Raw genomic sequence first — 25,173 nt, 5'->3', positions numbered from 1 at the left:
TTCAAAGTAAATCTCAGTTGGATTTGTTTGAAAAACGGTAAAAAGAAAATATGTCTGGGAAAAACAAATCAACTGCATGTTTTTTAAATTAGTTGAAGGTGTTGAAATAAACTATCCAAATTATTCTTCTTAAAGTCGTCATTATTGGTTATCTATAATATACACGATGAGTTTTCTACGATGTTCTCTATGGGTATATCGGAAACTACTGGAGATAGAGAGTCGCAGTCGGTTAAATGGGGAAAGGATTGCAGTTTTTTGCGGTCATAGATAAATATGCGCCTTTCATCCCTAATTCCATTGTAATCTATTTTAGACAAAAAGTTTTCATATAAAAGTTGTAGATTATCACATCCTTAATGAGTTTGTGTTCTCCGATTTTTTCTAAAGCCTAAGTAAGCCTAAGTCATTTTTAGCATACGACACAAACTTATGTTTTTTTTTTTTAAATGGAAACCATAGTTGACCAGGACTTCATAAACAGCGCCATTTTTTAAGCTCAAGATCCTACACATATAAACCAATTTTCCCTTAGTATTATCCAGTCGATATCCACATCAAGCTAATCGCTTTAACGAGCTAATCCGGGCACACTTTCTCTTCACGAAAATTTGAATATAAGCGAATCCCGCGTTAGGGCCCCCCGAGTGCGGGCGGATCGGAGACCCCCTATTAATTATTTTATTGAGCGCCCCCCCTGTGGGAAACGGGCGGTCGAAAAGGGCGGCAATTTCCCGGTTTTTATGCGACGCCACGCGACGCCCCGAGACGCCGAAGGATATAAGTACGTTTAATATTGTTAAAGTCTGTGAGCGAAGGGCTGACTGCGTTAATTTGTATTAGATTGTAGTCAATTTTGATTAAGTTTGTTTAGCTGGTTTATTTTAGAAGAAGGGAATTCAGTTTTTTAGTGTATTTTAATCAACGAAAATGAATACATATATGTACATCTTTGAATTGGAATGATTGAAAGTTTTGTAATAGATAGAAAAGCGATATAGAATACAAGTTAGTTTTTGTGTTATATAAAAAAAGTCATTGTAAATCAAAAAATTGTATTCTTAGCTAATATCAGACATACAGTTGCACATAAATTAATAACTGTTTTCTGTTATACAGGGTCCGGCAATGATGCGTCGGGCATTTGTAGCTCCTAGAATAAAAGACTTGGGAATTGTGTTTAGGTTCAAACCTAAAGTATGTACGAGGATGTATTTCAGGAAAATATTTTAGCTTTTATAAGTTGGTTCAAAAAAGGTGTGAGTGGATCGGGATGATTTTTTAATGAGACACCTTGTATATTATTGCATTTTGGCACCCTTTCAGATCACTTTACATAATTCTTAGATATTAATAAATATATTCCGATAGTTCCAGAGATATTAATAAATAAATTTAAAAGAAATATTTTTTTTCAACCTTCCTCAAAAAGAATTGTTACAAATCCAGGAACTGTCCTGATCTGTATTCCTATATGTATCACTATACAGGGTGTCCCAGAAATAAGTGCAAGTATTTTAAGGGGTGGTAGATCTCGATAAAAAAAAACTCTCTTTATCGTTCTCCAAAATAGCGGAGTTATTTTACTTTGAAAAATAAAAAAAATATATTTTTTGCTTAAATTTTGAGAACCGCTGGATCTTTTCTGGATTTTCTTTCTTGTAAATTTAATCTACTACCTATGTTGCCATATTATCAAGAAACTATGTTTTTAACTAAAAACTAAAAAAAAATCCAAAATTTTTTTCAAAAAATTCCGAATTTTTTTTTCGTGAAAAAAACCTTTCTGGGGTTGAATTATACTACCAGTTAAAATATTTGCACTTATTTCTGAGACAACCTGTATATCAAAACTATATTAGATATTTACTTTAGATGGTCTATACTTACTTTGCTATAAATAATATATCTTAATCTTAAATCATACAGCGTGTTTAAAATTCTACGCTAAACTCTTTATATAGTAGATGAAAAATTAAAATTAAAAATTAAAAAAAATTGTATTTAAAGTATTTCAAAATTTTTAATGGTTTCGCAGATACACGCAATATTATTTCATATGGCTCTTTCAACGGCAAAATACCAGTGAAAAATTATTGGGTGGCTTTGATAAAAATTTAGTGTGGAAAATGGCATATGAAATATTAAACTGCGAATTCTTGCAAAACCACTAAACATTTTGAATACTCTAAATACACAAAATGTTCATTTTTTAATTCCCCATCTATTGAAAGTGTGGAAAAAGGGTGTTTCATTTAAACAAAAAACGAAGAAAAATTATTTTATATTTTAGAAAGTTTGGCGTAGAATTTTGAAGATCCTGTATGATCTACGATTACCATATTTATATCAAAGTAAGTACAGACCACCTAAAGTAAATACCTAATATAGTTTTGATATAATCGCGATCTACTTACTCTTTTTCGAGTCACCATATAGAAATTAAAATATTCTCCTAAAATACATGCTAGTACATACCTTAGGTTTGTACTTAAACAAAATTCGCAAGTTCTTTATTTCAGGTGCTACAGATGCCCCACGCACTATTGGCGCACCCTGTGTATATTAATTAAATTATAAAAATTTCTCAAAAATAAATTGAACATAAAGGCACCTAAACATGTAATATGTAATAGGCACATAAATATCTTACAAACACTTCAAACTAATAAAATCGTATATCATTTTTTTATTAAACATTTATTTAAAAAAAATTATCAGAAAACCTAAAACAATCAAACAAACATGTAATCAATACGTTGTCACAATATACAATATTATTTTACAACTCGTTATACACTCAAGGAAGAGGGACATTAACCCCATTTCAGGAAGCATTCTATATTCTAATTAAAAATATTAAAAAATCTTGCAACTATAGGTAAAATTTGTATCAATTCCAATTCTGTATGCAAGTCGCTTTAAGCCCTTCAGCAATAAAGCATATCAATAGAGTGGATCATATCAATCCTGAGTGGAAGACAAACGGCGTCCCACACTAATTTAAACAACAACGACAATGCGGCTCCAATTTACCGCACCGCGGACTCGGAACGATTCCCTCTCCTGGCCGCAGACTCTCGAATTTGCCGCACCTAAGCAAGTTGTCAGCGTATCCGCACGTCTCCCTGCTTCTCCCTGTTTGTCCCTTAATCACCGGGATTCCAAGATGCCGTTGTCCCTTTGGTTTTATAGAAAGGGATAGTTAATGGAGGTGTTGTTGTAGTTAAGAGTCTAGCATAAGGAGAATTGAAACTGTATAAGACGATATTTGTATCTAAATTTAGATTAAGGCCTTTTAACTGATACTTGTAAAGATTTAACATTTCCTGAAATACATCCTCGTATATACTTTATATGTTTTGCAGTTAACAAAATTTCCAAACACAAAGTTTTTATTCTAGGAGCTACAGATGCCCGGCACTATTACCGGACGCTGTATGTGGGTTCACCCCAGACAGATATTCCCCAGGATATTCCATAGCAAAATAACTCCAAATTTTTTCTTGCTGAGTTTTTACCAGGTTTTTATTTAAATTTTAATGCAATCATAATTACTGTTTTAAGGTATTTAAGTTACTTTTGCAGTCATATTATATTAGTACGGAAGCATTGTGTGTCCCGTGGGAAAGTTAATGAAGGGAAGGTACTAGTGGTACTAAGCGATAGATAAAAACATGTAGTCCAATAATGTCGATGGTGACACTTTCACAGATGTTGCGTGTGGCTATGATGACGTCATCCAAGATGGCCATCGCTTCATTATGAACCAAGTGGCATATCTCGATTTTTAACCGGTTGATTTTATCTTATTTTGATCAAAAGGTATTTATATTAGCTGAAAAAATATTCCTAAGTATGCATTGCGAAAAATGATAGATTCGATGATATTCCATCTTAAGCTAAAAGCAGATTATTTTATGCCATCAGTGTCAGTTTTTGGAATATAATTAGATCTCAACGTAAAATAGACCTACGCACAACCTTAGGAAAGTATGAAATGTCAGCTGCGCCCAGATCCATGTTTGCATTAGACGGAACAATGCATCAGTGCCCAGCTAAAAGTAAATTAATTCAAATCTTGAATTCTGTAGTGGAATCCACTGCCAAAGATTCTTTGTCATCTGCTCAAGTTCACCAATCAAATAACTGCGTTGCAATTGTAGATGCAATTGGAGAATTGCAGCCTTTTGATAAAACTAGCGCAGTGAAAACTTGTAAAGATCTTACAAATTTGTTCGCCCAAAAGATCCAAAGGAAATACTGGCAATATGATGAACTTCATGTTATTTTCGACACGTACTTGGACGAGTCAATAAAAAACCTTACTAGGGATAAGAGGCTTCAGGACGGTGTCGCAACACAGTACAAAATATGTGACACAACTGACATATCAACTATAAATTTGTAAAAGTTGTTGTCACATACTCGTACCAGGGATGAATTAACCACCTATCTTGCACATAGAATTCTAAGTCATGCCAAGATATCAACAAAAAATATGTTGTTTTATAGCGTACTGAAGTTTCTGCGACGCACTGCCCTTTGGATTGTTTAATGAGTACTCAAGAAGAAGCCGACACAAAAAGTATACTTCATGCTATTAATGCGAACGTTAGAGGTGCAGATACACTACTGGTATTTGCTAATGATACAGATATTTTAGTTTTGCTAGTGAGGCGCTATGCAAGGCTTCCCGAAAACACCTTTTTTGTACCATCATCAGGCGAAGCAATATCAGTTAAAACATATATAGTTCCTGGGACCACTAAAATCTTCAGCACTGCCCGTGTTCCATGCAATATCTGGTTGTGACACCACCGGAAGTTTGTTTGGAAAAGGAAACTTGTCATACTGGAAGGCATTTGTTTCAGCAAGTGAAGAACTTACTGCCTTGCAGAAACTTGGTACCAGTGATTTAGTAGCTTTTGATGTTTTGCATCAGCTAGAAATATACATTTCTCGAGTTTATAAAGCAAGCACTCTAACAGAATCACTTGCAGAATTACGATGATCAATATTTACTGCCAAACAAGCCCTTGGAGATAAGTTACCCCCCACTAGAGGTTCCCTTGTACCCGCAATTAAGAGAGCTAAACTTCAAGCCTTTGTGTGGTCTAAAGATGATGAACCAAATGCAGTCATCCCTAATCCTGTTGGACACGGCCAGTTAGCAAACAATATGCCTTGCACAGAAATGTGTAGTTGTAATGCGGACCAATCAACTTGGGATAATTTGCATCCGCCTGATTTTGCCGATGAATGTAATGATGAAGTTGATAGTGACGATGCCGATTTGTAATTTTATTAATATATATGTGCAAATTTTTTTAAATACATAAACTCATATAACAGACATAATTTACTTTAATTGAAAATAATATAACACAATATTTTTTTTTTCAGTTTTTTCACTTCGTCAACCAACAACCAAAGTGTTTGCTTTCCATATTTTCAAGAATTAATTGTTTCTCTCTTTACATTACCTTTCCAACAAGCTAAAAAAAATGAAATTGGTTAAATAGCGGCGACGAAAGCGCACATTGTCTATATTGCTATGGCGGCCATTTTGTTTAACGCACTCCAACCAAACGCAACATCTGTGACGGTGTCACCATGAAAATTAATGGAATACATGGTGCGCCGAGAAACAACTCCATAGCACCTTCCTTCATGAAGTTTGGTATTTTTATACGTTATTAACTCCCAACTATATAGCTAAAAAGGTGTTTTGTTTAAAGCAGAGATATCAATTTAATTTAATTTTAATAAATTAAATAAATGCTGCTGTTAAAATATATTATAGTATAGTCTAAGACTTCTGCAAATGACTGGAATTACTGATATTCTTCTGTAAGTTTCTGTGTTGCTTAATTGCTATGAAGATCATTTTTCCTTTGCGAAAATTTTCCAGAAAAATGTGTTCTCTTTTTCTACATTTATTAAAGGCTTTGAGAGTCATCTGAATGGGAAATTGGTTATATCCACCTATAGTTATAATTACGATATCAAGTTCATGATTCTTATTTTGAGTTCAGTATAATATTTTTAATTCATATTTGAATTAATATATTATCAGAGATGAAAACCTAAATTTTGTTGTATTTGAAACGAGTGTTAAAATTGGAACAATTGCGTTTTTCTTTTAAATTTTCTATATAGCTACATGAATGGAAAAAGGAGAATAATAAATAAAAAACTCTTTAAAGCGAAATATTACATCTAAAACAGAACGGTCGAAATTAGAAATTTATACCAACCTCGATATAAAAGCGAAAAGACAGAGAAATGCCGACTGAAAATTTCCTCATTTCCATTCAAACGTTTTCCATTTAATATATTTTGCGGGCTGTGCGCGCACAGGGCTCCGCGCCATCGCAGCCCCAAACTCCATAATACATAAATACATAATTGATCCGGCTCCGTTCCATATTAATCAGCTAACGACTCGGTTCGCCTAATGAAATACTGAATCCCTTAATTATTCAAAATTCTTGTCTGCATTCATCGTTTTCCAGATAGCTCGGCGCGGCCCGTTTTAACCTGGGGACACGAATGTTAATTTGTGGCTGGAATACTCCTAAATATATTGCGATTCGTTCGCCTCTAAAAGGATTTGCCGCAGTTTGAGCAATTAGAGGGGGTTCCGGAGCGGAGAATTTTGCCAGTTTTCTCTTAGCAATACGTAGATCATCAATGCTAATCCCTCATGGAAATACAGTCCAATCCAATATTTCAAGTGATTTTATTCCACCATTCGACATTAGTGATAACTGTTGCGAAAGGATAAAGGAAGAAAAATAAACATTAGTGAAATATTTTTCAACGAACATTATAGGAGATTAACAAAGCACATCCCTGAACTTAATGTAGCGAGCCATAAGCTAGAAGATATTGAAAAGTTAGGTAATGAAATTCTAAAAAGGAAACTTGTAAACAATTATACATTTCCAGCATCTGTAATTGCCTATATCTTAGCTCTTCTTATTATTTTTATTATTTATAAATCTGTATACAAAATGTACTAACAAGACAGCCTGTTGCGGAATTGTTCCAAACTTATGCATTAGAGTTAATCAGTCTGTGGAACCATCTTCTAGAAATAGTGATAGATATGTTGCTCATTATAATCGTAATATTAGCCAAAACTCTGAAAATGTAGGTAACTATGAAAACCCCGAAGAAGAGAATGTTAATTTACAGGCGCCCTCGCGCAGACCCATTGGGTATATACCATCAAGGCGACCATTAAAAGAAAAAATAATTTCCGGTTTTGATACATTTTTGGGCTAAGTATTATTATAAAAAAAAATGTTAGTTAAGTTAGAATGTAGTTAGTTATAATTAGTAGTTAAGACTTGTATAATACTTTTATATATGGCCTTTATTCATTTCCATCTGAGTTATACTAATTAATTATAAACATTTGTTTTGAGATTTCATATCACTTTCACCTCATGAAATCTCTCATTAAGGGGGAGGTGTTGTGAACATACATTTAATATGGTTATATGTATATGTATATTCGACAAATTGTATAAAATATTATTTTTACCTCTTATTCTACGGCTATGCCTGAAGAATTTAAGGTACGAAAAATACCATCAACATTATTATTCTTCTCAGAAAGATGGGTGATGCAAATAAACAGAAACATTACCTTAAGATGAAATTTGAAGAAATAGTCATAACAGTTGCATCATTTTTGCCTTCTTTGTGTTCGTTTACCAGATGATGTCTGGTTTCTATTTACTTAAGAAATGGTCATGTTTGTCCCTTTGCAAACCCAATTTGAAAATATTATGAAATAGTAGGTACGCCCGTGGATTTTCTGAGAGGGCATTCTCATAAAAGCACGGTCACAGAAGGGACCGGGGATATTCATAAAATTTTTCATAGACGTAATACTGCTAAATTTATATTTTGTATTAAAGTTTAAAAATAAAAGTAATAACAACTTAGTAAGAATTCTAATTATAAAAACATAAAGAATAACATTCCCAACAAGTGGTGATACGAGTCAAATAGAGAACTACAACATTTGGTGGCAGCGACTACAAGATTGGTGACGACGGTGGTCCAATCCAGGATCACGACATTATTAGCCCTATTATGACCATAACCCCACAAAAATAAATCATTGGGAGAAAGATCTGGTGATCTAGCGGGCCACAAAATAGTTCCATGTCCACTAATTAGACAATTAGACGGTTGGGAAAAGTATTGTTCAAATATTCTGGAACAATACGGGCATTGTGGGTAATTTGATTACTTGAAAACGTAGGATTTTGATCCGCTGTAGCACAAATGAACACTTACTTTAACTCCTGTTCTTCATTAATCAACACATCAGTTTTTTGTGTTTCGTGAACACGCACCATGTTCTAAAAATTATGAATAACTCCTGATACAGTAGGTAAAGATGGAATTGGCCTGTTTACAAAAGTTTGTAAAAAATTGTTTGTATATCCCGATAAGACATATTTTGAAATACCATTTTACAATTTGAATGTTCTCACGAATTTCGTAAACTCCATTATTTTACTTAAAAATAAATTTTACACGAAAACTGTCGCGAGAATCTATGTATACTCTGTTTTTTACATAATAAAAAAAAAAAAAAAAATTTTGAAACATTCTTATCACATATACATCTACCTTATTTATTTTATCGCATTTTTCGCCTGCTTTTTATCCTGGGACGGGTATACGCTAATCCGTCCGGTTCTGCCTATGTTACTACATGTGTTACTACTACGGTGGTTCGGTCTGTATAGTATACCTGTAATTTAAAAGGGAAACTAACAAGATGGCTGCTAAAATAAACTCATTTTTTTTTTTTTTTTTTTTTTTTTTTTTTTTATATTTCTTTTTCAAAACAAGGTACGGTCATAGATCATCCGCACCATAAATTACCACACCAGGTCCAGCGGCACATACATAAAACATAGCCCGGTCGAAGTTCCCAACTTTCCACCGACAACTCGTCGACATTACAAATCGGAAAGTCATAGATCGACTATTTCTTTAGTGGTCCCCGGAGCCTCGGAGGGGTTGACAGTTGTGCGGACATCGTCGTATTCTCTTTATGTGTCGACGAAATTATACTCTTCTCCTTTCGGTAGTAGAGCACGTCGTCCAACTTTGCTCTATCGTTTCGTATATTTTGCCGATTTGTGCTCGTCCGCTTCGTCTTGCTTTATTATAGAGCAGAGGGAGATAAAGAGCGAGAGAAAATTGCAACGAATTTACTGCATTTTCGGGTTTTCGTTTTTGTACGGATCGAGTTGTTCGATTTGAGGAATAAGGGAGATCAGGTAATAAAGAAGATTTCTGATAATAAGGTGGTAAATTTACATATCAGGAAGGTGTCAGTTTTTATTAGATATTGTCATATTTTTTGATCTCCTAGCAGTCCTTGCTTTTCTTTATAAACTGCAAAAGTAGCATAACATCATGGATCTAATTCAAATCATTTAGATGCACTCGCGCTTATTTAAATTTACGTTTTTTCCAATGATGTTTCTTGTGGATAACCCGAGATTTCGACCACTTTATTTTATTAATTTAAAAAAAAATGAAAATTTCCCAAATTTATTATTTCAGTCAGATATATCTACTGTGAACGTGTTTATTTTTTATCAATAATGACATGTTTTAACTACTTCCATTCTAAATATCTTCAGAACGGTTGCTGGTAGCGATTTTTACCAAGAGACATTTTTTACATAAAATGTTACGGAAATGTATATTTTTTCACTCAGTATTTTTTATACAGGTACAAACGAAAAGTTATTACTCTTTAAAACAGTTAAAACACATGTAGGTGGCGATAATAAGAGTCATATTAACATCAAAATCATCCAATTTTCATCCAAATATTGACGGTACTTCGGAAATTAAATTATTTGAAAAAAATCGAAATAAAAATGAAACTTCTAGGCCCTGTGTCTCCGAAACGAAGTATTTTAGGACTACATTTATACGAGCTATTCTACTTATTTTTATCTGCAGAATATGCTGCCGAAGTTTTCGGAATGCAGTTCGGGACACCCTATACAAATACAGATAAAAATAAGGATAAAAATCTAATATAAAAACTAAATGTTGTTGTTTCTAAACAACATATAATAATAATTTATCGAGTGATTGGTGAAAATGCTACTGCTGCACTGCCAAGCATTCCATGTTACTCTATCTACCTTATCTCGAACTTAACCGAACAAATATCCCTCGATCTCTAAAGATCGTTATCCCGATGCTCGACTGAATATGGTCATTTTCGCTGTATTCCCTTTAAGCTGTGGCGTCCCACGTCTCCGGCTCGGGACAAGGTACCGAACACGGCAAAAACTTATTGAAATAGTACTCCGGCCTGGAAATAATCTGCAGAGGGAGTAGTACGAAGAAAAAGAGGTACCGACGACAATTGTGCAATAAATAGGATGAGCGTTCGTGTTCATAGAGGAGGATCGAACAAAAACCGATGTAGTCGAATGTGATCGGCGTGTCGTCGGTACTATGCGTAAAAATGCGGCCGAGTACCGATTGTGTACGTCGTAAAGTAGACGAGGTGATGGCTGAAGGTTATGTCGTAGTCGATGGGATGAACGAAATTTTATACGACACGACGAGGTAAGAAGAATTGGTGTGAATTGCGTGTCAAAAAATCATTACAAGTATATCACGTTCCATTGTCGACAAGACTGAATAGATGATACATTTTTTGTCAAAAAAAGACGTAACTGTATTGAACTGTCTAATAACTAAGTGTTATTAGACAGTTCAATACAGTTAAGTCTTTTTTTTTTTAAATGGATAGTGGAACAGCCTTTAATAACTAACTCCAAGAAAATACCAATCATCATCATTGGTTGGGCCCATTGTTGTCTATTGTTGGCTATGCAGGCCATAGTTATCCCTGCTAATTTCCTAATATCACGATCCCATCTCAGGTTTGGTCTTCTTATAGGTCTCTTAATTCCTCGTGGATACCATACTGTAATTTTTGTGGTCCATCTGTTATCCGTTCTTCTTGCCAGGTGTCGTGCCCATTGCTATTTGAGGGATTTGAATCTATGGATGACATTTATTACTTGGGTCTTTTGTCGTATTCACTCTATTCTTTTACGGCCTCTCTTGGTTATTCCCAGCATATTTCGTTCCGTTTAGCGTTGTGCGACCTGTAGTTTCCGTAAGATGTCCATTTTACGTGTTCAGGTTTTACATGCATAGGTCAAGACTGGTAGTACACATTGGTGGAATGTTTTCTTCTTTAGATAGAGTAGCATTCTAAATTTGAATATTATTGAGTTTCTTGCATAAACACTCCATGCTAGCTTAATAATTGTTCTGTTGATTTCTTGTAGTAAAGATTACGAGCTTAGTTTGGTTGTGTTTTTAGTTTAGATTTCTTCTAATGTCACTGTAAACAGCTTTGGGGATATGGCGTCTCCCTGTGGTACTCCTTTGTCAGTTGGGAACTCTCATTTGTTTTATATATCATTACTCTTGCTGTGGCTTCTTTGTATATATTGGCGAGAGTTTCTATATAAGGCCTGTTACAGAAACAAATACAAGTCCAATACAGAAACAAATATCAAAACTTTGAGAATGAAGTTAAAAGGTACTTTTGTGGTTAAGAATCTTAGCTTATTTAAAGTTTACTGAACATGTTGACAACTGATTGAACATATATCAATGGACATCTGCTTAATAAAAACACCAAAAAAACTCTTTGTGTCTTGTACTGATATATTTTTGTGACGTTCTCTACTACGTGATAAAAAATGAATTCAATATGTTCAAAATTGCTGTGTGCGACTAATATCTGAGTTGAGAAAATACCATTAGGAGACTACGGTTTCAAGGAAATGATGCTTTTAAGCAATCTATTTACTAATAATACCGCGACTCAGAGGAACATACTATTTTGTGAAAACTCAACTTTTATATTGAATTACCAGGCAAATCGACAGAAGTATCTTCATTGGTTAACACACATTGCATGAGGGAAAGTCATCTTCAATGACCACAGAAAGTAAATTTTAGGCGGGCATTATTGGCGACCATATGACTATATATAATCCAATATTCTTCAACGATTACCAAGGTTTATGGAACGAATGGTTGTCGTCTTGATACACTCAGTGAAGGGGTGTTCTGGTTATTCCCTACTTTCCCCACAGAATCTGCATTCGCAGTTGTGTCTTAGCTTCAATCTACTAAGATGTTCATTGAGCAGACGATGTCCTTTTAAAAACCCCGTGATAATCCGAAGATTGTTGTTACTTAAATCAAGGAAGATCTTTTTGATTTTTCTAGGTCATAAGTTCTGAGGAATTTCTTCGAGTGTCTTAGACCGTTAGAGGATTCCCATTCCATGCTACGAATGGAGTCTTCCATGTCCTTAAGTACCGCTTTTAGTTGGTTTCCACTTGGGAAACAGAACGGTTCTGGTCCAGTTATGTAGTGTTTGCTTCTTTCTAGCTAGATCGTCTGCTTTTTCATTACCTTCTATCCCTAGGTAGGCTGGCGAGTAGGAGGACTTATTATTCTTATTATTTTCTTTGCCTAATTTGTTCAGCTTCTCTAGATCTTATTTGACCAACTTCAAATTGGTGGTTACTGAGTTGATATGCTGCTTGATAATCAGAAAAGATGGACATTTCTTATTCTTGATCGTTTTTATCTAAGATAAGTTGTTCGCATCTTTTAATAGCGTAGATTACTACCTCTAGAATGCTTAGGTAGGTGCCCATTTGTTAGGAATATTTAGTTTTCGGTTCAAATACTCCTATCCCTCTTTCTGCTTTGGTTTTGGAAGCATCAATATACCACTTTATTTTATGGGCTTTTACCTGCTGAGCAAACGATGACAATGTGCAATGGTGCTAGGTCTAGTATGACCCAGATTACTGCTATCGTTCAAGTTCTTGTTCAGTTGGGCATGGCTCCTGTGATGAAGATATACGCCATTTGTGTATTTTGCACAGGTTTTGAGTTGCTGTACGTTGCTCTAGTTTCGTATACCAAGCAACTGCTCCATAAGTAACCATGAGTCTTCATCAGCGCAAAAATTATAGGGACGCAGCCCATCTATTTTCCGTCAGTATTCTGCGTATCATGAGAGCATGTGTAGGTAATGTTCTGCCATAGAAGTATACCTATTGTTTATATACAAATTATTTTTATTGAATACTGAAAAAATACACCGACTTTTTATTACCTTTATTTGTATAAAACGTTTATTTTTTTTTGTCAATTAACTAATAAGGCTAATCCTTTCATCCACTTTTTTAAAGCTGGAATAATCTAATTAAATGCCCTGCTGATGCTCAGTTAATTCATAACGCAAAGCTTTCGGTCGGTCGTGTTCAACAAGCCAAAGGAAAAATCTCCCGCTCTTTAGCCGGCAAGGGAAAAAGCAACCGGAAATCGGCTGCATGCGAATTTTCCTTTCCCCGGTGAAAATCCCGAACGAATAATGCGTCCGCTAATTACTTAATTAGTTCCGGTTTTAAGATGATCAACGCCCAGACTGCGAAGAGCGCAGAAGAAGGGTGAAAAAGCATCGGTACGGTGGAGAATTTTCGACTTTTCATCGAAAATCTGTTAATTACTGCAGTAATTAAAAGGCAAAGGGTGAATTGCAGTTTTATAGAAAAAGTATGAACAGATTCAGGAAAATCAAAATTTAACATTAGGTATTTTATTATGAAAGTGCACTGTAAAATACTGGAGCAATTTATTTTTGATTCTTTTTATGTAATTAATTTTGATCCATAAAAAATATTTATTTTATGAAAAAAGTTAATGAAGGTTACATTTAAAACTACTAGTTCTTTAGTGCAGATATATATATGCACGGTTTCCTATTAATAATGGATATTACAGAGATGTCGTAAATCAGAAGAGATTATTATTAGAGAACTGTAATTAATAATAGAGATAAATAAAAGATAAACTATATATAATTATTAATAGAGAATTATTATCAAATGTTAAGAGTCCATTTCACTAGTCCGAAAAAAGAGCAAAATAAGCGTTCGGTATTTAACGTTTTATGTAAAACTGGCTAGGTATTTTTACACAAATAAAGATGGAAATTAAAGATAAAGGATTATACTCTATCCGTATTGTAGCAACTTCTTTATTTTTAAGATTTGGATGGTGAAACATCAACAAAATATTCCTTATGTTTGGACTAAATTTGCTCGAAAATAAAGACATAATTTAAAATTCCGTTACAATACGGAAATAGATTGAAGTTTTGTGATTATAGTGATATATAATTTATATGGTTTTGTAACAAATTGCTCGCTATTTTATAGCAAATGCTAAAGCTCTGCAAACCTTAATAAAACCTTAATCAAAGCACGTGTGTATGAAATTTTGGCTGTGGCTTAACACGACAGGATCGGGCTAAGCCAAAAATAAATGTCACGTTGTCACATTTATTTATTTATTTCCTGATATTGTCATTCGTTTTGACACTTTAATTTTGTATTAAAATTTTTGGTTTAAATGAGTTGTCTTGTCAGCAAACCTTGCAGTCGAACATTGTTCTTTTTAGAACCTCTTTTAATGAGAAGTGTACAAGATAGCTTAATGGCTGTAAAAAGTTATCGCAACTTTATTAGAATATTGTGAACGGGAAAACGGTAGTAATGACCCTTTATGTCCCTTAAGTGCTGTTAAGGAAGTGAGTTTTGTTGATGTAAATAATAACTTTTTATATATTTATAATTATTTTTTTTTAAATTAAAAGAAAATATATAAAAGTGGGCAACGCTGTGCCGGTTAAGTTTAACCACGTCACTAAAAGTTTATTTGATATGAACTATATAAAAATTACCCAGAGACTATTTTAGATACTCTTCGATTCATAAGTTGATAAATAGTTTGTTATTTTACTAAACAAAAAAAACAAAGCAAATCACAAAATGTTATTAAATCCTGAAATCGTTCACTGGCCAATCGGCAATCAGATCCCCGGCATCGAATATTTAAAAATGGCCGACCATGAATTAAAACTGTTTTTATTGACGTTCGATGTACACCTCTCTGGATAGGCTGTGCGGTCCCCCGAGTCGACAAAAATAATATTAAACCGTTCGAAAAAAGCCAGTCGATTGTGCCCGGACGATGAAAAAAAAGGGACACGATCGCAATATCGTAACGTCACCGGAGTAAATTCGTTCGTCCGATATATCCTATAAAAATAAAAAAGTATGCTGTCGATGTCGATATATATTTTTCCTTTTTTTGGATGTGTCCACGTATGGTGATAAAGGTAGAATAGGAAGGGGGGGGGGGTATAAAATATTGGATAAAACACGGGCTTTATTATTTGCCTATTTTATTTTATTTTTAGCGTATTTAAATTTGATTATATTTTAACAGATGCAGATGTCATCCACAGAATCAAATCTCTCAAGAGGCAATGGGCAGGACACCTGGCAAAAAGGACGGACAACGGATGGCCCCGAAAAATTACAGAATGGTACCCACGAGAAATTAAGAGACCTAGAAGAAGACCGAACCTGAGATGGGACCATGCCCAAGTAGCATTTTCACGACTTGCGACCATATGTTTACTAAACACAACGTTGGATTAGTTACAAAAAATAGTTAGCTCCCTATCTTGGGTATTAAAATAAAGGTAAACGTTGTTGTAACGTTGTGCCGACGTTGAACTAGTACTACAACAAAGTAAAAGCTTCTGCGACGTCGAATAAACGTTGTCTTGTAACCTTTTTTGCTTAAGTGATGTTTAGGTGATTCGGACAACGTAGTTAGAATGTTGGGCAATAAAGAGTTTTCCGACCTCACTTTCAGGACCTATTCCAACCTTACTGTTTTTGTTTTTATAAAAAAAAACCTAATTAAAATGGGACATAAGAAACGTACATATAAAACTGAATTTAAATATACATCGACATATTTATTACCGATACTTTATCCACTCCCTCGTTTATTTAGATTATAGAGGGCGGCACAAGCTAGACTCTAGGATGACTAAATTAGGCAATCTTGCAACTAGTATACTACCTGTTAAGGCTGAACTGCGACTTTATTAGTTCAGTATGCGACTACTCGAATTACTCCATCTTAATCTCCAAGACAACAAAGTGAAAGCCGCCATGTTGTTGGATAAGAAAATGTTTCGTTCCTAAAATAGCAATTCCTGCTTTTTGAATACATTAGCTTGAAATATTTGACCCTAAAAAACACGCGGGAACAATTTTTTCGACTGCGAATAAATTATTCTCATTTTACTAAAAAAAATTCAAGAAATTTTTTAAAACTTCTTTAAGTAGAAACAATACATTTATCAATAAAGTTGTTTGCCTTGGGTAACGAGTTACAGAGTCGGTTAAAGTGTTTCAATAATTATGGTCTTCAAACATTCTCCACACTTAAATACTTTTGTTTTGTTTTCCTTTACTGCCATCTGGCATATGTCTCTAACTAAATCGTAAAAATAATATTTTTACTATAATTATCCCAATTTAGGATAAAACGCGACTTAGACGCCATATTATTATAGTTTTGTATTTCTGTGAATTAGGATTTTAAACAACGTTGCAGTTTGTACTAAATTAGGCTGCTAGCCAACGTCGGTGTCCAACGTCGTTTCGACCTAAAAATTATTCTCCAAACTAGTGCAGACTAGGGTTGGCACGAGGTTGTGCCGACGTTGCGCCCCGACGTTTGGTCGCGTGACACAACGTTGTCCCGACGTCCAAATGCTGCTTGGGTGATATTAAGAAATTAGCTGGGATAACTTGGACCTGCATAGCCAACAATAGACAACAATGGGCCCAACTACAAAGACAGTATCTAAACATGTGAGGGAGGCTACGCCATAATTGGAAATGGTTGAATAACCTAAGAATGATGATGATGATGATGATATTTTAATAAAGAGGAAATTTTAAAAATGTGAGTCTCGTGCAGTGGCAATTTCCCAGCACATTAGCACATTGGTCCACAAATTGAATTATGCCAAAATCGACCCACATTTTTCTTCAATATCAAATCGTTAGTCTCACCCTGATAAAGATGTAAATGAAACGTCTTATCCAACTTTGTAGGGTGGGACCGGGTGCACTGCCGCCGTTGCTCACTTAGCCTACCCACCAAATTTGATCGCAATTGGACGACATCAACTTTTGACATTAAACATTAAATCGGACGATTTTTTGATTTGATTCATTAATGGGGTTTCGTAGTGCATGAAACGTCGTCAAAGTACATTCCGAGTTTCAGCCCCCTAGCCCACATAGGGCCTGAGTTGTTCTAAGAACGCTCCAAGATCGTTACCACTTTTCCTCTAGCGTCTCGCGTGTCATGGCCGTGTCACGGCCTTCAATTTTTACTCCCATCGCGAGTAAAGAAATTTCACTTCAATAATTGACCAAATCGGTTAATGCAGGATTTAAGGTGAGTAACCGTTACCTGAGAATGCTTTATTACACAGATGATGATGCTATCCTGATTGCTGAAAATAAAAACGACCTGCGTAGCGTCTCCTCTATTTCTATTTCTTAATATGCAAATTTCGTGCGAAAAAACTCACTCTATGGTAAGATTGAGTTTTCAACCTCAAGGATATCTGGGTATTTACGTAAAATTTGGAGGAGCATCTATATATTATTATACATGAGCACAGAGAATAAGACGGAAATTTATGAGACATGTATAAGAACCATACTGACTTACGCTGTTGAAACAAGAGCAGAAACAAAATGGAAAATGAGAATAACGCAGCGCAGACACACTAAGAGAATTGGAAGTACAGTGCCCAAATTCTGGAACATCGACATAAAAACTTTACGCTTTCAAAGCGGTAAGCGAAAGTATTCGATTAGCGGAACGCCAAGCAGTCGATTTTGGTATTCTCGTTGCCGTGCGAATCGTTTTCTGGATACGCGTTGAGCACTTATTGGCAGCATCGCAATTTCTCAGGTATCTAATATGAATCTAATAGTCAAATGTGGATAAAATAATGGAAATTGTCAATGTTACGTGAATTTCATAACTTATTGTTGAGTTATGTCAACCTATTTTTCTATGGATATATCATTATTCTTGTTATACGAGGGAAACGTTGAAGAAGCTTCTCAGCATTTTCAATTTTTTGAACAATATTTATAGCGGCCAAGTCGTAAATTATCGATTACTTATTGAGGAATTTATAGAAGAAGAAGTAGTTTTCACAAAAGAGCGAGAGAACGCACAAAATCACAATTTTTTCTACTTTTACTGACAGTTCGACAAGCTAAACGATCCTTTCAGGTAGCCGTTGTCGAATCGCTAAGCGCAATCAGTAAAGAGCGTCAGATAAGTATACCAAAATCGGTAGTTAGCTAGGTGGCTAAGCGAAAATTAACGTCATATACGCTGTGCGATTTCTAAGTTACAGAATTCGGGCCGACGTTGTCAGATAGATAAGAGTAAGGCGCTGTTGTTGAAGAGGGCATGTAGATTTAGAAAGGATAGGTCCATCGAATTGCCGTCGAGACGTCCATTTGGTAGGGCCTCAAAACGCTGGTATGAGAGGTGGGCAATGCATTCGAAGGCAGTTGACAGACTTGAAAGGGACCTTGTCCTATTACAACAAGAAGAAAAGGAGGACAAAAAACTGTCTATTTCCCTTTTTCCTCTCAACAAACCTTGCAAACAAAAATCTAAGGAAACTCGACGAAAACCCATAAAATTATTCGGCTGCGACTGCATCGGGCGTCCCAGACCGTCCAGCGGTCCCATAAAATGTTTACTGCAATTCCGTTATTAACAATAAATCTCGACAATCCAGCGGGGGTGGCGGTGGAATATTCAAAGTGGAGCGAACGCCTCGCGCGCCATATACTATACGTCACTGTGGGGAGGAGAGGGGTGGTTTTCCCGAGGGAAATATTACCGGACCGGCAGGACACAATACACAGGACGTTTATTGACGGACACTAGATTGTTCTTCGATCGGACGAGGCTGCCGGCCATAATTCTCTCCCCCGGCTGCTCCCTGTTTTCCATGCAGATACTGAAAAAAAAAACGGAGGAATAAAAAACGATAGGAATATTTATTGGAATTGGGATGCAAGCTCGTTGGTTTTTATTAGATATCACTTTTAATTGAAGTGTCATTTATTTTCAAAAAAAAAATGTGTGTTGATTGTAGATTGTATAAAAATTTAATCACTGCGATCTTATAGATATTATTGTGCTCCCCCTTCTTGAGTTATAACTCATTATACAGTCTCAGGCTCGGACAAAAGCCAGTATCTCTGGAAACTGTTTTTTTGTTATGTTGAGGCTGTCTAAGAATTCCATAACTTTATTAATCTTCGAAACGTTAAAAGGCGCGAAAATATATCTAGGGAGTTCATTTCTGATGATATAGGATTTGACAAGATATGGGTATCCTGTGAGGGTTCTTTCTTCTTTAAAAACTTTACAGAAAGATCCGCGTTCAAGAGAATATATATTTTGATACAGATGAAGAAGTGGCTTTTGTGATCTAAGTTTATTAGTTCCCTCGAGGATGTCCCATTAATTTTGAAGTATAATTAAGAACACTTTCTTGTGAAAATTTCTGAAATTGACAACGGATGGAGTTCCTTCAATAGTCTGTAAGAGCGTTGCTTCGTTAGCCAGTTTGTCTGCTCGGTCGTTACCAGCAATGTCAGAGTGTCCAGGAATCCACATAAAGTTAACATTGTAGTTTCTTTCAGTACGTTTATATACTAGATCTCGAATACTGCAGGTTAGAGAATTTTCGGAGTTTAAAGAAGCTATACTGTTGAGGGAACTAAGTGAATCAGATAGTATTAATGCTTCAATCGGTGGCATGTTCCGAATATGGATAAGGGCCTGATAAATAGCTGTGAGTTCGGCTGTTAAAATGTCAGAAAAAGTAAGGTAATCTGATTTTTTTATTAGCAACCGAGCTGTAAAAACACAGCTAACACCTTCAGATCTCGAGCCATCTGTGTAAAAACAAATTTAGTCACGATATTTTTCGTCTAAAATTTGTATTAGACTAGTTTTGTAAAGATATCTGATCATGAGATGTTTCAGATTTTTTTTTAATTTACAAAGTTCCATATTAACTGCAATAGGGTCCTTCCATGGATATTAGGAATGTTTTGTTGGGAGGAACAATACACAGGACGTTTATGGATGGACACTAGATTGTTCTTCGATCGGACGAGGCCGCTGGCCATAATTCTCTCTCGCGGCTGCTCCCTATTTTCCATGCAGATACTGAAAAAAGGTCATTTATTTTCAAAAAAAAATCTGTGTAGATTGTAGATTGTATAGAAATTTAATCACTGCGATCTACCCCCTTCTTGAGTTATAACTCATTATACAGTCTCAGGCTCTGACAAAAGCCAGTATCTGAGGCGGTTTTACAAAGGTTAGTTCTCCATTTCCTATATCAGTCGTACCAAAGTTTAGGGCACGAATGGTTGTAGTCTTGGTGCACTCACTGATTGGGGTTCTGGTGTTTCCTCATTTTCTCCACCGAATCTGCATCGGCCGTTGTTTCTGAGCTACAATATACTGAGGTGTTCATTGAGGAGACACTGTCCTGTTAAAAACTCCGTTATAATCCAATTTGAAAATTGTTCTTACTTAAATCAAGGAATATCATTGATTTTTCTCGGTCGTAAATACTGAGAAACTTCTTAGAATGACATAACTTACAAAAAAGTCTTTTGTTTTAATGATTTCGATTTTGTTTTTGGTAAAACATATTTTAGAGACTTAAAAACACTTTTAATGTTATACTCATTGGTTATTCATCTGATCTTTTCTGATGTTGAGAACCGTTAGGAGCATCTTCTTCAGGTACACATGATCTGCCTTGTGATTTGATACTCTTCTCAGGTTAAATGTTCTGAAGCAAATCTTCCTTTTTATAATATTTAGTTCAGAATTAAGAGATGCTTTGTGATACATTAAATATGATTTTGCTCGCTTGAGAAAGGTTCGGCTGAGAATTTCTATAACTACCTGGATAAACCCGTTAAACTAAAGTATACGCAAAATTTTTATAAAATCTTTAATACAAATATGTTCCATATTGGCTATCCAACTCAAAAATAGGCCTAAATTGTAATGTTAGGAAAGACATAACGAAATTGAAAATTGATTACTTCTGCTTTTACATGCAGCTCTATTCACTGCCCTGCATTTAAAATAGTAAATTTTACAAGGAAATTTTTATTACCAACATCAAAACAACCCAAAAATTAAATACCTATTATGATCATTTTTTTGAAAATATTTAAATTCGTTCATCATAATGTGAGACTAATCAAAATGAGATGAGAAATTAAAGGTTTTAATACGAAGGGTTTCTAATTTACTTATTGATTGTTGTGCTCGAAATAAATTCTAATAATAAAAAGTATGTGAATGTATCATAAAGTAATTTTATTTTAAAAAAAAGTTTGTTAGAATGTATTCAATATACAGGGCAAGTCTTAAATAAGATTTTTTTTTAATTTTTAGTTCAAAAAAATAATATCGTCGTAATATGACAACATAGCTAGTGGATTAAATTTACAAGAAAGATAACCCAGAAAAGATCCAGTAGTTCTCATTTTTTTTTAATTTTCATAGTAAAACATTTTGGAATTATTTGAAAAACGGTAAAGAGAAAATATGTTTCTTTTATCGGGATCTACCAGCCTTGAAAATATTTGCACTTATTTAACTCACCTATTATAAAACACATTTAAAACTATTAATAGGAAGTTCCTACTAATAATAATAAGGACGTAAAAATACCTCCGTTCAATTTCTAATCTTGTACATTGGCGTAAACTACAGGGGTGCCCAGGGGTACTGCTGGGCACCCCAGAGAAATCTTGAATTATCACTTTTGGCTACGTATTAATTTTTATTTGGCGGCACAAGCTAGATTCTAGGATGACTAAATTAGGCAATCTTGCGACTAGTATACTACCTGTTAAGGCTGAACTCCGACTTTATTAGTCCAGTATGCGACTACTCGAATTACCCCATCTTAATCTCCAAAACACAAAGTGAAAGCCGCCATGTTGTTGAATAAGAAAATGTTTCGTTCCTAAAATAGCAATTCCTGCTTTTTGAATACATTAACTTGAAATATTTGACCCTAAACAACACGCGGAAACAATTTTATTGTCGACTGCGAATAAATTATTCTCATTTTCTAAAAAAAAATTTTCAAGAAATTTTTTAAAACTTCTTTAATTTTAAGGCCCATTAGTATTTTTCGAAGTAGAAACAATACATTTATCAATATAGTTGTTTGCGTTTAACTTTTTTGCCTTGGGTAACGAGTTACAAAGTGGGTTAAAGTGTTTCAATAATTATGATCTTCAAACATCCTCCACATTTAAATACTTTTGTTTTGTTTTCCTTTACTACCATCTGGCATATGTCTCTAACCATTCTAACTAAATCATAAAAATAATAGTTTGGTTGTATACAGGGTGTCTCAGATTTTAATCGGGAAAATTTAATAGACGATAGAACTTGCAAAAATAAAACAAAAAGTTCATATCAATTTGTAAGATTTAAAGCTTCCTTTTCGAGATAAAGGGTACCATTAGAATACCAATTATAATATTAATTACCAATTAGAATTTAATTTTTTTCGCAAGAAGTAAGCAAGATAGACAAAAAAGTCAGGAGACAAAAAAATAACATTTTTAATAATTACTAAATCCAAAAATAATATCAAACTTTTAAAAAAGCAGTGGCGTGCCTATTTTTTCCTTTAAAATAATTTAACAGTGATGCCCCACCGCCGCCTCTGGTCATTAAACTTAAATCTAATTACATCAAATTAAGTCCCATAGTAAGTATTATAAACGGGTCATGTTATATCAAAATCGATTAAATAGTTTTTCAAATATCTTAATTTTTTTTCTTTTTTAAGTAACTTTAACGTATCGTATCTCGAAATGAAGCTTTAAATCTTAGAAGTTGATATGAACTTTTTGTTTTATTTTTGCAAGTTCTATCGTCTATTAAATTTTCCCGATTAAAATCTGAGACACCCTGTATAACGTTTGGTCGCGTGACACAACGTCCGGACGTCCAAATGCTGCTTGGGGTAGTTTTTTTAAAAAAAATTAGAGATTATAGGTACAGTGCGTCCCAATCATATTTTTTTTCATCAAAAAATATACCCAGTGGCGCTTTTTTTTACAAGAGACAAAAAATGGAGTAAATATTAGAAGGAACATTTTATGAAAAAAAAATCAGTTGTTGTTGGGGTTGGGAAATATTTATACTAAAATTTATGTAGGAGTGAGGGTAGATTTCATCATTTCACAAAAGTTCGGGAAGGGTAAAAACTAGCACCACCCCTACATACATTGTAATATAAATATTTTCCAACCCCAACGACGACGATTTTTTTCGTAAAATGGTCCTAGTATTTTTTGTCTCTTGTAAAAAAACCGCGCATGCTTTTAAAAAAAAATGTTTTTCCAAATTCCAAAAAAATGATTTCCAAAAAATGTTCCTTCGAAAGATGTCACATCAAGCTAAATAAGCGCATAAAGTCTATTATGTGCTGATGGTCTAGTTGGCGAAAATGTGGATTTTTTGTTAGTATAACAAATGATATTTGACAATAAGCTTCATAAAAAGCTAATAAATTTTAAATTAATTGACATTCGGGTTTATCTTTGATTGATGCCCTAACAGACAAACGAAGCACTTTTTTATAGAGGCAAATTGTGTGCAATTAGCTTATTTTGATTCGAGTAGTTGATCTACGTCAAAGGAATATTCAAACCTGTATCATATTTTGGTAGGATTACATTGGAATAATAAATTCTAAAAACTATGCAATGTGGCGTTTTTTTACAAGAGACAAAAAATGTAGTATACTCTAGAGGGACCATTTTACGAAAAGGCAATCTAGGTGGAGTTGGAGTTGGAAAATATGTATACTAAAACGTATGTAGGTATGGGGGTAGTTTTCAACCCTTTCCATACTTTTTCTTGTGTTTTGTAAAAGTCAAATGTTAAAGCGCTTAGCAAAACATAGGCAGCTCAAAACTTATTCCAAAAATACTTGTAGTTCTATGTCCACGGAATATTGGGATATCCTGTATATTATTGATATAATTCCACCATAAATCAGAATTCATCATTATTTATAGTTTATATTGCTTTAGTACTAAATATGAAAATACTCGCCTTTTTAGGTAGCTCTAAAATCAGTGATCAATGAGAAGGAAGTTCAATGTGGGGGTTCATTGATCCAAGCTAATAAAGTTTTAACAGCTGCATATTGTGTCTATGGGTGAGATAGCGTATAAATTATTAGAAATATTTGTTGTTCTTGTCGAAAAATTTACTTTTTATTTTTATTGGAACTAATGACAAATTTTAGAGCTGAAACAGTAGAGGTAATTTTGGGTGCACATAATTTGACAATTGTGGAAGATACTCAAGTACATCTTGAGTCCTCTAACTTTACAGTTCATGAAGAATATGATGCCGAAAATCACTTAAATGATATTGCAGTAGTATACTTATCAGAAGATGTAACTTTAACAGGTTCGTAGCAAGAAAGTAAAACTTTAAATATTGATAGACAATTAGCAAAGAAAAGCTTTTTTAAAACATATATAAAAAAATTACGAGGGTTGTCTTTTAAATTTTGTATATAGAGAAACCACAGATAGAAACATAACAGGCGCCTGTCAACATAGGCCTGTCAAGAATACCGAGGCCCTGTGCGTAAGAGGGAAGTTGTAAATAGGTTTGATAGTTTTTAAGTGTTTCTTGTTTTGTTATTTAGTGAGTGGAAAATAAATTGCGTTTAATAAATTCGACTTTTTATCCACACGGAACCGAGTCAAAAACGTAACCACATGAAAAATAAATCTTATTTTTACATGAAGAATCTCTCCAAGATAGATGTCACATGTTTTTTAAAATACTCTGTATAGGCATTTAGATATGCAAGTCATATTTCATTCAACTATCTATACTCAATTGATAAATTAGACATATTTAGGTACTAGATTTGTTTTACATACTACCTACATCAGTACAAGTGAATATATGAATATTTTAGATGCTATCCAGACTATACAAACCCCATCCCTGGTAGAAATTCTAGATACGTATGCTGACGAAACAGGTCTC

The 25,173-nt window shown here is 34.3% G+C and overlaps 1 long non-coding RNA gene across 1 annotated transcript; it reads left to right on the top strand.

Moving 5' to 3' along the window:
• Positions 1-24,205: 24,205 nt before the first annotated feature.
• Positions 24,206-25,173, top strand: LOC115880685. The gene is made up of 3 exons (XR_004049924.1): positions 24,206-24,322; positions 24,413-24,579; positions 25,103-25,173. It is a non-coding gene; the product is annotated as an uncharacterized LOC115880685 (long non-coding RNA).

Source organism: Sitophilus oryzae, unplaced genomic scaffold (assembly GCF_002938485.1).
Source record: "Sitophilus oryzae breed Bouriz unplaced genomic scaffold, Soryzae_2.0 scaffold_1640_pilon_pilon, whole genome shotgun sequence".
NCBI classification, from domain to species: domain Eukaryota; kingdom Metazoa; phylum Arthropoda; class Insecta; order Coleoptera; family Curculionidae; genus Sitophilus; species Sitophilus oryzae.
This window is presented reverse-complemented; position numbering and strand designations above follow the sequence as displayed.